At 39.1% G+C, this 14,009-nt stretch overlaps 1 long non-coding RNA gene across 1 annotated transcript in view; it reads left to right on the top strand.

Annotated features, from left to right (window-relative positions):
- Positions 1-14,009, top strand: part of LOC139437746 (uncharacterized) — a 147,513-nt gene that overhangs the window by 72,786 nt on the left and 60,718 nt on the right. The gene's annotated exons all lie outside the window — the stretch shown is intronic.

The following is a 14,009-nucleotide window of genomic DNA, read 5'->3' on the forward strand; positions in this document are numbered from 1 at the left end:
TCAGATCTCTTTCCTTTTCATGACTGCATAATAGTCCAGTGTATGAATATACCACATTTTGCTTATCCATACATATGTTGATGGGCATTTGGGTTGTTTCCATCTTTTGGCAATTGTGAATAATGCTCCTGTGAACGTTGGTATACGAATATCTGTTTGAGTCCTTGTTTTCAATTCTTTTGAGTATATACTTAGAAGTATATAGAAGTGGGATTTCTGGGTCATATGGTAATTCCATACTTAACATTCTAAGGAAACAAACTATTTTCCATGGGACTGCACCATTTTACATTTCCAACAGTGAATGAGTATTCCAATTTTCCCACATCCTCCCCAATACTTATAATTTTCTGTTTTTTAAATAGTAGTCATTCTAGTGGGTGTGCAGTGGTATCTCATTCTGGTTTTGATTTGCATTTCCCTGGTGGCTAATGATGCTGGCATTTTTTTAACGTGATTTTTAGTCATTTGTATGGCTTCTTTGGAGAAATATCTGTTTAAGTCTTTTGATAATTTTTTAGGGTTTTTTTTTTGCCTGTTTGTTGTTGAGTTGTAGGGTTTTTATGTATTTTGGAAATTAAAACCCTTATCAGATATGGTATCCAAATATTTTCTCTTATTCTATAGGTTGTTGTTTTATTTTCTTGATGAAATCCTTTGATGCACATGTTTTTAAATTTTGATGAGTTCCCATCTGTCTATTTTTGTTCTTGTTACTTGTGCTTTTGGTCTAAGAAATCATAGCATAACACGAGGTCCAGAATATGCTTCCCTGTATTTTCTTCTAGGAGCTTTACAGTCCTGGTTCTTATATTTAGGTCTTTGATGTATTTTGAGTTAACTTTTGTGTATGGGATGAGATAGGTGTCCCCTTTCATTCTTTTGTTAATGGCTATCCAGTTCTCCCAGCACCATCTGTTGAAGGGACTATTATTGCTCAATTGAGTGGACTTGGCAGTCTTGTCAAAAATCATTTGGCCTATATTAGTCAGCCAAAAGGGTGCTGATGCAAGGTACCAGAAATCTATTGACTCTTGTAAAGGGTATTTATTTGAGGTAGAAGCTTACAGTTACAAGGCCATAAGGAGTAAGTTACTTCACTCCAAAGTCTATTGCCACATGTTGGAGCAAGATGGCTGCCATTCTCTGCAAAGGTTCAGGCTTCCTCTTCCTCTTAAGGCTCTGTGGTCCCAGCTTCTTCCAGTCTCATCTGTGGGCTAGCATAAGGCTTGTCTGTCTTCCTGGGGCTCGTTTTTCTCTGGGCTCAACTGCAGCTATAGTCTATCAGGCTCATTTCTCTCCCCAGGGCCTCTGCTGTGTCTATGGAGCTGTCTCCGCTCCTCTATGTTTTTCTCCTGTTTGTCTCCTTCTGTGTGAGAGTCTGATTATCAGCCCACCAATGGGGTGGGCAGTCAACACTGAGTCACACTCTAATGACATGGCTGAATAACCATGTCATTATAATAACCAATTATGATTGCAACATAATTTAATCAAAGACATCTCAGCTGAATCTAATGCAATCAAAGAGTATCATGCCCAGAGTAACAGACCAGTTTACAAATATAACCAAATATCTTTTTTGGAATTCATAAATAATATCAAACTGCTACATGGACATAGATGTGATGGTCTATTTCTGAACTCTCCATTTGATTCTGTTGGTCTATATATTTGGCTTTGTGCTACTATCATGCTGTTTTTTTTCTTATATAATAAACTTTATTTCTAGAGACATTTTGGATTATTAAGAAAGACACATCAAAAGTATAGGGGGAAGGAAGCAGATGTGGCTCAACCCCTTGGGTACCCACCTATCACATGGGAGAGCCTGGGTTTCGGTTCTGGTTCCTCAAAGAAGATAAACAGATACTTCCTTCCACCACAACAGCACTGGATGCCACAGAGCTGGGCTCTGCCCCTACCACAACAAGCAGAGGCCATGGGCCAGTGGACACCACAGCCTGCCCACCAAGATCATATGTGGCTCAGTCCATTGTGTGCTCCCCTCTCATGTGGAAGGTCTCAGGTTTGGTTCCTGGTGCCTCCTGGAGAAGGCGAGCATACAGATGAGCAAACCATCTGGGGGAAGGAGGGGATGGATAAGGAAAAGTAAAGTAAATAAATAAATAAATATTTTTTACAGTATAAGGGAGGGAGCAGATGTGGCTCAAGCAGTTGAGCTCCCATCTCCTACATGGGAAGTCCCAGGTCAGCTTCCTGGAGGGTCAGCTTCCTGGTGCCTCCCGAAAAAACGAAAGGACAAACAACAAGGAAAACAAATGAAAAAACCAACTTAGGGAAGACAATGTGGCTCAGTGGTTGAGTGCTGGCTTCCCACAGAAGAGGTCCCAGATTCAATCCCTGGCCCCAGTACCTCAAAAAAAGTATAGGGGATGCACATATAGCCTACCCCTCCCCCTTCTACATTTTCTCCTTTGAAAAGTATCTTACATTAGTGTGGTACAATTGTTACAATTGATGAAGCAATATTGAAGCATTGCTACTAGCCAAGGTCTATAGTTTACATTGTGGTTTACACTTCGTGCTCTACAGTTTCATAGGCTTTGACAAAATGTATAGTGGCCTGTATCTGCCATTGCAATATCATGCAGAACAATCCCAATGCCCTAAAAGTGCCCTGTGTTCCACCTATTTCCCCCCACCCCCCAGAACCTTTGGTAACTACTGTCTTTATATAATGTTGCATTACAACAATTAAGTCTCCTTTGGCCCATGGTTGCATTTCCCCTTGCATTTGTTCACTCCTCGGTCTTGAGGATTTGGGGATGATGTTTGCTCACTCTGCTTCAGATTGGGAGGGGGCTTAGATCTTATGGGGCAGATGGAAGGAACTGCTTTGCTTGCCAGTGTAGATACTCTTTGTTTTTTGGGATGGGCTTGTCCATCATCATCATTTTGTTAGTTGTCCCGGGTGAATCCAAAGAACTGGAGAGGAGGTGTTGGCCCCAACTCTGCTGAGATTCAGGGCTCAACCAGCATATGAACAGATGGAAGATTTACGTCTCTGGGACATACATTTGATGGGCATAGTGCTAATTATAGATTCAAATATAAGGGGCAGAAGAATCATGAGTAGGGAAATTATAAATGAGTCTCTGTTTTATTGGGGAAACAGATTATCACATATTCCAAGGTAAGATCCACCAATGGGGTGCTGATTTCATGGGGTTGTGTGCCTTGCCTACAGTGTCCAGGCATCTCTAGAGCCCTGGGGAGCACCCCCACGTGAGGCACTATTTACTTCCCGGGACGTGCATAGCATAACCTCTGGAATGACCTCCTGGCTCACGTTGAAATCTCTTAGCTATAAACTCTTTTGTATTTAATGCTTCCCCATTTTGATTTGGAAAAACACCTACCATGCTGTTTAGACCACTTTAGCTTTGTAATACATTTTAAATTCAGGAAGACTGAGTCCTCCAACTGCATTCTTCTCTTTTAAGATGGGTTTGACTATTTGGAACCCTTACCCTTCAAAATAAATTTGATGATTGGCTTTTCAATTTCTACAAAGAAGGTTTTTGGAATTTTTTCATATAATAAACTTTATTTTAGAGAAATTTCAGATTACATAAAAGTTATATCAAGAGTATAGGGGATTCCCATATACCCTACCCTCTCCCCTCCAACCCTTTTCCCTGTTAATAGCATCTTACATTAGTGTGGTACATTTTTTACAACTGAACAAATATTGAAATACTTCTACTAGGTTGTTTGAATTTTGATTTATATTGCATTGAATCTGTAAAACAGTTTTGGCAGAATTGATATATATGTGGATTAGCTAGAATTGCAATTGATATTTAGCCTTCCAATCCATGAGTATGGAATGTCCTTCCATTTATTTAGGTTTTCTTTGATTTCCTTTAGCAATGCTTTGTAGTTTTTTGCATGTAAGTCTGATATATCCTTTGTTAAATTTATTCCTATATATTTGATTCTTTTATTTGCAATTGTTAATGGAATTTTTTATTCTTAATTTCTTCCTCAGACTGTATAGAAACACTACTGATTTTAGGGTGCTGATATTGTAGCCCCACCTTATATATAAAGAGTTTCTCTATATATATATGGTTCTGTTGTATGAAAATAGTATAAGTTTTACTTCTTCTTTTCCATTTTGAATGCCTTTAATTTTTTTTTTCACCTAGTTGCTCTGGCTAGAACTTTCAATACAATGTTGAGTAACAGTGATGACAATGAGCATTCTTGTTTTGTTCCAGATCTTTAAGGGTAAGCTTTCAGCCCGTCATCACTGAATATAATATTAGCACAGGGTTTTTCATATATACCCTTTATCATCTGAAGAAGTTTCCTTCTATTCTAGCATTTTGCCATGTCTAACATATCCGCTCCTCTGTGTGCTTATTTCTCAGGCTCCAGCTCAAAACTCCAACCTCCCTTCTCTGTGGTGTAGTTTCTCTGCGAGTCCCCACCCACCAAGGAGGCAGGAACTCAACATCCTACTGATGTGGCCCAGTCAAAGCCTTAATCATTATTTAACCAAGTAAAAGTGGAACCTCTGAATCCAATATAATCTAATATGCCCAGAGGAGCAGACCAGTTTACAAACATAATCAACATCTATTTTTGGAATTTATAAACAATATGAAACCACTACAGTGGACTATAGTTTACATTATAGTTTACCCTCTATCTTGTACAATTTTGTGGGTTATGACAAAATATATAATGGTCTGTATCTGTCAGTGCAATGTCATGAGGACAATTCCAATGTCCTGAAAATGCCCCCATATTACAACTATTTTTCCCCCTCCCTTCCCTCAGAACCTCTGGTAGGCACTGCCTTTATATCAATGATAAATGTTCTTCCACTGCCAGAATAACAATAAGTCTATAATAGAATAGTAATGTGTATTTCAGTCTGTATTAGTTAGCCAAAGGGATGCTGATGCAAAATACCAGAATTCTGTTGGGTTTTAAAAAGGATATTTATTTGGGGTAGACGCTTATAGTTACTGGGTCATAAAGTGTAAATTACTTCCCTCACCAAAGTCTGTTGCCACATGGTGGAGTAAGATGACTGCGGAAGTCTACAAGGGTTCAACCTTCCTCTTCCCCTTAAGGCTCTATGGTCCCAGCTTCTTCCAATATTAGCTGTAGGTTGGGATAAGTCTCATCTCTTTCCAAGGGCTCATTTCTCTCCAGGCTCAGCTGCTCTGTTCTCTCCACAAGGTCAGCATAGACTATCAGGCTTGCTCTCTTTCTTCCTGGGGCCTCTGCTGTGTCTATGGAATGGTCTCTATTCCTCTGTGTTCTTCTTCTGTGTGTTTACTCCCTGGGAGTCCAGCATCGAACACTAACTCTCTCCTCTGCTATGTCATTTTCTCTATGAATCCCCACACACTGAGGGAGCAGGGACTCAATGTCCTACTGACATGGCCCAGTCAAAGCCCTAATCATAATTTAATGAAGTAAAAGTGAAACTTCTGAAGTTAATACAATCTAATATGCCCAGAGGAAAAGACCAGTTTAGAAACATAATCCATTATCTATTTTTGGAATTCATAAGCAATATTAAACTACTACATAGTCCATTGTTCATTGCCCTATTTGAGGATTTGGGGATGGTGATGCCCACTCTATTTCTAATTAAGACAGGGCCTAGTTCCCATGGGGCAGATGGATGGAACTATCTTGCTTTCAGTTGCAGACACTCTCTGTTCCTTAGGATGGGTGTTGTCCATCATCTCCATGTTAGTTGTCCTGTGTGAATCCATTGAAATAGAGAGTAATGTTGCAAGTCTGCTGAGAATCAGGACTCAACTGATACATGAATGGACCAAAGATTTAAGTCTCTGTGACATATGTTTAACAAGTATGGTGCTAATTATGTGTTCATATAAAGGGCAGAAGAGCCATGTGTAAGGAAACTGTAAATGAGTCTAAGTATGTTACACAGTGGAGCATAAATTCCAGAGTAAGACCCACTGACAGAGTGCTAAATTCCTGAGCTTGTCAGCCCAGCCCACAGTGTCTGGATGTCTCCAGAATTCTCAGGAGCCCCACTATTTGAGGCAATATTTACTTTGGCAGTCAATGAGATCCTGCTGAAATATGCATAAGCATAACCTCTAGAATGACCTCCCAACTGACTTTGAAGTCTCTTAAACCATAAAAACTCATTTGTCTTTACCCTTTCCCCCTTTCGGTCAAGATCTTTAACCAATTGCATTGCTAGTTAGTGCTTGGTAACAATCCCTCAGTGCCAAGGAGGCTAATCCCTAGGAGTCATGTCCCATCCCAGGGGAAAGTAGTGTGTTTATATGAGGAGTTTGGCTTTGAGAGAGGCCATATTTGAGCAACAAGGAGGTTTTCGGGGGGTAACTCTTAGGCAATATATAATACTAGGCTAAGTTTCAGTTTCACAAGAAAAGTTTCATAAGTACAGTCATCAATATCAAGAGCCTGGTGTAGTGGTCTGTCTTCCTTCACTAGGCCCTTGCATTTGGGGAATTCTTGTCATTCTGTTAGAGAATGTAGAAGGACGTCCCAGGATGGTAATTCAATATTCTTTCAGTTATTGTGTGAGTCTCCATCCATCAAGACAATGCCCCATGAATATTTGAACATATTCATATGTCTTAGAGGCATGCCCTAGGTGCATCCCTCCCCAATTACCCCCCATCAACAACACCCCACACCAGTGATTCTCTCCTGCCACGACTGTGGCCCTTCTGTGATCCAAAACCTCTCCAAAACTGAAGCCAACAAAATAACCGAGTAAAATTAATAAGAAAATGAAATAATAATCATTTAAAAATAACAAATAAAATGCAAAAAAAATTTTAATTGAAATAATATTAAAAAATTTTAGACATTGTGTCTTTCATCGCTGTCAGATCTATTGTCTTGTATGTACAGTAACAATTTCTTCCATATATTCCCCCAGCATCTTATTTTTTCCATTTCATCTTCAAAGAAGCTTTAGGTTACAGAAAAGATTATGGAAAATATAGGGGATTCTCATATACCCCATATTCTCCCCCTTTTCCACTCTCCCCTATTAATAACATTTTACATGTGGATAGTACCTTTGTTACAATTAATGTACAAATATTGAAGCTGTGCAACTAACCATGGTCACATTATGATTTTCATTTTGGATTGCACTTTTATGGGTTTTGATGAAATTTAAAATGGCCTATATCTGTTAATGCAATATCATGCAGAACACTTCTAATGTGTTGAGAGGTTTTTGATGACTATTTCAATTTCTTTACTGGGTCTGTTGAAATCTTCTATTTCTTCTAGAGTCAGTGTAAGTTGTGTGTTTCTAGGAACTTGTCCATTTCATCTAGGTTGCCTAATTTGTTGCCTACAGTTGTTAGTAGTATCCTGTTATGGTCCTTTTTATTTCTATGAGGTCAGGCATAATGTACCCCCTTTCATTTCTGATTTTATTTAACTGCATTCTCTCATTTTGCCTTTGTCAGTCTAGCTAAAGTTTTGTCAATTTTATTGATCTTTTCAAAGAAACAACTTTTGGTATTGTTGATTCTATTGTCTGTTTGGTTTTTTTTGGGGTGGAGTATAGGAAATTCCCTATATTTTTAAAATTATCTTTTTTTTAAAGATACATAAATCACACAAATATAAGAGGTTCCCATATACCCCCACTTCCCACCCATTGTTTTTTATTTTCTATTTTAATTAGTTCTTCTCTAATCTTTATTTTTTCCCTCCTGCTTGGTTTAATTTGTTATTTCTTTTTCTGGTTCCTCCAGATGTGCAGTTAGATCTTTGTTTTAAGCTCTTTCTTCTTTTAAAAATGTAAGCATTTACAGCTATAAATAAACTTCTGAGAAGTGCTTTTACTGCATCCCATAAGTTTTGATATGTGTTGTCTCATTTTCGTTGATCTCAAGATACCTACTGATTTCCCTTGTGATTTCTTCTCTGACCCATTCTTAACCAGTGGCCTTTGAGCTTGAATTGAAATTCAAAGAAACATTATTTTTGTGGGTTCATGTTGGTGTGGGTGTGATATATTTATTAAATAATCCACAGTATAATGTGGACTTAGTAAGGGATCAGTGGTTTTCACCTGACTAACAAAGGAGTCCATGGAACAAAAAAATTTAAGAACCCCTGACCTATTGGTTATTTAAGAGTGTGTTATTTAACTTCCATATATTTGTGGGTTTCAGGTTCTCTACCTGTAGTTGATTTCCAGCTTCATTCCATGTGGTCAGAGAAAAACCTTGCATAATTTCAGCCTTTTAAACATTTATTTAGTCTTGTTTTGTGACCTAACTTATGACCTTTCTAGGAGAACACCCTGCAGGTGCGGTGGTTTAGAGCTATATACTTCAGAAAAACATGTTCTTAAACTTACTTTATTCCTGTGTGTTAGTGTTGAACCCGTTATAGGCAGGATATTTTGAAGAAGTTCCATTAAGTTAAGGTGTGGCCCAATTCAATCAGAATTGGTCTTAATCCTATTACTGGAGTCCTTTTTAAGCACAATGAAATCCAGACTACCGAGAGAGTAATCCATGGGAAGCAAGAAGCTGAAGCTAAACAGAACACCAAAGAGAAGGAAAAGGCCAGGAGAGGCTGCCATGTGCACTCATGTGACAGAGGAGCCCAGGACCAAGGATCACTGGTAGCCAGCCCCAGAATGCCAGTCTTTGGGGAAAAAATATCATATTGATGATGCCTTGATTTGGATTTTTCCTAGCCTCAAAACTATGAGCCAATAGTTTCCCATTGTTTAAGCCAACCCATTGCAGGGTGTTTGAGCAGCCAGCAAAATTAAAACAGTGTGTGCTTGGGAAGAATGTGTATCCTACCATTTTGGGGTGCAGTGCTCTGTATCTGTCTGTTCAGTCTAGTTCATTTATCATATTATTCAAGTTCTCTTTCCTTATTATTCTTCTCTCTAGATGTTCTATCTATTGATGAAAGTGGTATATTGATATCTCAAGTTATTATCGTAGAGGTATCTGTTTTTCCCTTCAGTTTTGCTAGTGTGTGCCTTATGGTATTTGGGGGCATCATGGTTAAGGGCATAAATATTTATGGTTGTTATTTTTTCTTGGTGGATTGACCCTTTTATTAATAGAGAGTGTTCTTCTTTGTCTCTTGTAACAGCCTTTGACTTAAAGTCTATTTTGTCTGATATTGGTATAACTTCCCAAGCTCTCTTTTTACTATTTGCATGGATTATCTTTTCCATCTTTTCACTTTCACCCCATTTGTAAAGAGTATAGTTGGATCATGCTTTTTATACATTCTGCCAAAATGGGGATATTTAGTTTGGGGAATTTATTCCATTAACATTTAATGTTATTACTATAAAGTCAGGACTTAGTCTAGCCACTTTGTCATTTGTGTTTTATACACCTTATATCTTATTTTGCCTCTCTCTTTCCTTTTATTGCAGCCTCCTTTTGTGTACAGTTGATCTTTTATGATGTATCTGGTTGATCTACTTCTCCTTTCCATCTCTGTATATTTTAAAAATACTTTCTTTATGGTTACCCTGAGGTTTGTATTGTACAACCTAAGTCTATAACCTATTTGTTTGAAAAGATACCAACTTAACTTCAAGAGCATACATGTTCTCTTTTCCCATATCCTTCCATTTCCCATCTTTATGTTGTTTTTGTGCTACATTACCTGTTTATATTTTGCATGTTCTTTATCAGGAAATATGATTATGTCTTATTCAATTGTATTCGAATTGTCATAATAATTTAAAAAGTATAGTTATGTATTGAGGATACAGTACTATTTAGTTTCATATTTACCCATTTAGTTACCTTTACTGAGATCTTCACTTCTTCATACTACTCCAAGCCACTCTCACCTATCTTCCTTTCAAATTGAAGGACTCCCTTTAGCAATTATTGTAGGGCAGGTCTTTTGTTGATTAACTCTCTCAGTTTCTGTTCATCTGTGAATATTTTAAATTATTCCTCATTTTTGAAGGACATTTTTTCTGGATAAAGAATTTTTGGTTGTCAGTTTTTTTCTTTCCGTACCATAAATGTATCATACCACTGCTATCTTGCTTCTAAGGTTTCTGATGAGAAATCAGACTTAATCTTATTAGGCAGTCCTTGCATGTGATTTCATCACTTTTCTCTTGCTGCTCTCAGCATTTTCTCTTTACATTTGACATTTGACATTCTGATTAGTAAGTGTCTTAGAGTAGGTCTATTTGGATTTATTTGGATGGGAGTATGTTGTGCTTCTTGGACACAGATATCTATGTCTTTTAATATTGTATTTTTCACCCCCATAACTTATGTTTTGTTTCTTTTTTACACTTTTTAAATTTTATTTTTGCTCACACATTATCTTCTTAATGTCCTTTAGTTCTATATCCATATGTTTGTTTATTTCTATTCATATTTTCCTTCAATTCCTTGAAATGATTTAAGAGATTTGTTTGAACTTCTCTGATTAGTTGTTCCAAACTCTGTGTCCCCTTGAAGTTTTAATTTGTTCTCTTGACTTAGCCATATCTTCCTGTTTCTTAGTATGGCTTGTAATTTTTTGCCAATATCTAGGCATCTGATTATGTTGATGTTCCAACTCTGAAAGTTACTTTCTCCCTCTTGACGAGGTTTTCATTGTACTTTGGTTACATGGTAAGGTTCTTCTCCAATGCTTGATCCAGCTTATACTGAACAGCCTTTGTTTATTCAGGTTTTCCCAGGTCTTCTATACCTGTTTCTTGCCCTGGACATGCAATGCAACATTTAAGATTGCCTTTTATGTGTGTTTTTTTTTTTCAACTCCAGGGAAAGCCTTCCTTTCCTCTGTTTCTTCTCAAGGAGTCCAGAGACATTCTGTTTGTTTTAGTGCAGGTTTTTCTCCCCAGCTCCTGTGATTTGCTCAACTCACCCAGTGTCCCCTTTTTTCTACACTCTTCAGTCCTGGGCCATATCCTGCCTTACAGCAGTTCAATTTTTCTTTTTTCTGTGATGCTTTTCTGCCTCTGCTAACTCTCACATTAGGGTATCCCACCCAGGATGCCAGATGGGCTCAACATTCCAAAAATGCCTACTTTACTGTTTGGGTGCTCCAGCAGTTAGAGACAGGTTGGATGTGAGCACCCCTTGCCAGCAGTTCTGGCGCAGGTCTCTCATTTCCTGGGGGCCTTTTTGTATGGATGGTGCTCACCAGGTTCTGCCCTGGGGCTTTGTGGCCTCTGACCATGTGCTGGATATGCATGGGGTTCTAAGTCAGTGCTGTGCTGGCTCTGTGGTCTGCAATCACAACGGGAGATACTCATGCCAGAGTGCTGCCACTGTGCAACTCTTAAGCTGGGTGGGACCAAGGAGGGTGTCCTGGTTTGAGTTGTTTGTGGACCCCAGAAAATTATGTTCTTAAGCTAACCCACTCCTGTTCATGTAAACCCATTGTGGATGGGGCCTTTTGATTAGATTCAGTTAAGGGACGTTTTGATCAGATCACGTCTGATTAGACCTTTGGTTAAGGACCTTTGATTAGAGTGCTGGGTGCAGGGTGGGTCTTAATCCTATACTGGAGCCCTATATATACTGTGGGGAGGGGATAGGAAAAGCTGCCGCTTTCACCCTGTCCCGTGAGAGAGAACTTCAGGATTGCCTGCAGGCACAGAAACACAGAGAAAGCCCCAGAGGCTGAGGGAGAGGCCGGAGGCTGGAATCAGCAGAGCAGGAGACACATCTCTGATGAGGCCTTGATTTGGACATTCCCATTGCCTTGGAACTGGAAGGTTTTACTCTAATAAATTCCCATTTTAAAAGCCTGCCCATTTCTGGTATTTTGCATTGACAGCATTTAGAAGACTACAACAGAGGGTAAGGGGTCTAGACCAGCAGGTCCATATCACAGATCTCCTACCTTCTTTTTTGTTGTTTTCCCTTTGGCTTCAGCATTTGTGGAGTCCTTCTCCAGTCTCTGCTGTCCTCCAGAGTTCCAAGCAAGGGGGGGGGGGGGTTGTCCTTTTATTAGTTGTTTCTGAGGGGAGACTTTTTGGGATCTGTCTTATGTAGCCATCTTAATGACATTACCGATCAGCCTTACTTGACCTGGGTGAGGACACTGAGGGCCTCTTTGCACCAGCCTTTTGCCCTCACTAGTGAAGCCTTTTGCTCGCCAGTGATTGCAGGTATTACGGTGAGCTGGAGGGGGTAATTTACTTCCCTTTTTTCACCAAGAACCTTGAAAGTGACTCAAACTTTATTATTGCAGTTCAACAGGGATGGAATCAAAATCATCCAAAGATTGAGGGCTAAAAGGCTGGCAATTTTAAAGTAGCAATTTGTGGCACTTTTAAAGTAGCAAAATTCTTCCCAAGCATTGAATTAAATCTGCTGTCACGGTGCAGACCTTCTAAGGGTCCCCTCATGGAGATCTGCTCGGCCTTGCTAATGCATAAGACCCCTTCTGGGGACCATCATTTCCATTCTCAGGCTGGCGTCCTTTCTCAGTTGCTCATGTTTTGGTAGCTCTTTGTCACAGCTTTAACTGTGCCCTTCTGCTGCTGGTTAAGTGCAATAAGTTAGGGTCCAACTACAAAGCCTGGGGGAACAGTCTCTACAGAACTGCCCTCATTTCAGATACCAGCTGCAGGGCCACCCCAACTTCTAATTAGCTGGCCAGGGGTTCTTACCACCACACTGAAGTTCAATAGTTTGCTAGAATGACTTGCAGAACTCATGAAAGTGCTGTGCTCATGATTACAGCAAACAATACAAATCAGAACCAGCCAGAGGAAGAGTTGTATAATGTAAGTTCTGAAAGGGGCTCCAATGCAAAGTTTCTGGTCATTTTCTCCCTGTGGAGTTATGGAAAGCATTATTTCCTCCCAGCCAACATGTGTGACAATATGCACCGAATATTGCCAACCAGGGAAGCTTGCCCAAGCCCTTGCTGCCCTGTGGCTGGTCTTTAGTCTTCAACCCTCCTGGAGATGCTCTAATTCCTTTAATCATCAGTTCCTCCCTGTGACCCTGACCCCTTATCATAAATCACATTGTGAGGCTGTTTGGTAGCCAAAGCCCCCAGGCAAACAAGTATGCTCCTATCAGTTAGGATGCTACAGAGGTCTAGAGATCACCTTCCAGCAGATGAAGGCAAAGTCTAGATATCTCTTTAAGTAAGGTTAATTCTTCACTATACACTAGGGCTGTAGTGTATAGTCCTGAGGCTGCAGCAGCAAAGGAAGACTTTAAAGTAATCTTGTATCCAGATGGTACTTTATTGTTTTAATATGTCTGCTGGCCTAAATGCACCCAAAAATTTGGAAAACAGTAAAAGATGAATCTGCCAATAGCGTTTTCATGGTCTACCTATGAGGCACATGTCCCCTCTGTTAGACTAATTTTTATTTGATATTATGCTAAAAGGATGTTGACTCCCTTACTAATCTGTAGTGCATTTTTCTGGTCACTGAATCTTGAGGCATTGTATCCATTTGACCCTTCTGGATTACCTTTCTTTAACTCCTGACTGTAGCAGGAAAGACATTCTCAGCCCATTTGTTTTCTGTTTGTTTTTTTCTCTCTCTCTCTCATTGATGATTTTACTCTTCATCAGTTTTTTTTTTCTCTACACCTGCCTTCTTTTTGCTTTGGAAGTCACTATCAGCTATACCCAAACATTGGTCACAGTTTTGGAAATCTCATCAAAGCCATTCAATCATTAAAACATAAGTAAATATATGTATACATGTATTGAACACATATCTTGTGTCACAAAATGTGTCAGGCAATATTTTAACTCATGAGAATACAAGGTAAACAAAATAGACAAAATATTTTCACTTATTTCAGTGGGGCTTGGGGAGACAATAAAGTAAGCAATTCAATAGATAAAATAACTTCAGATTTGAGCAATACATGAAGATAAAATATGGTAAAGAAAAAGCAGGATTCTGTATCAGATGGTAATATGGCTGTCAATGACCTAAACGAAGGATTTAGATGATTCAGTAGGCAGGCTTGACTCTTGTTAAAATGAAA

Source organism: Dasypus novemcinctus, chromosome 27 (genome assembly GCF_030445035.2).
Source record: "Dasypus novemcinctus isolate mDasNov1 chromosome 27, mDasNov1.1.hap2, whole genome shotgun sequence".
Taxonomy (NCBI): Eukaryota; Metazoa; Chordata; class Mammalia; order Cingulata; family Dasypodidae; genus Dasypus; species Dasypus novemcinctus.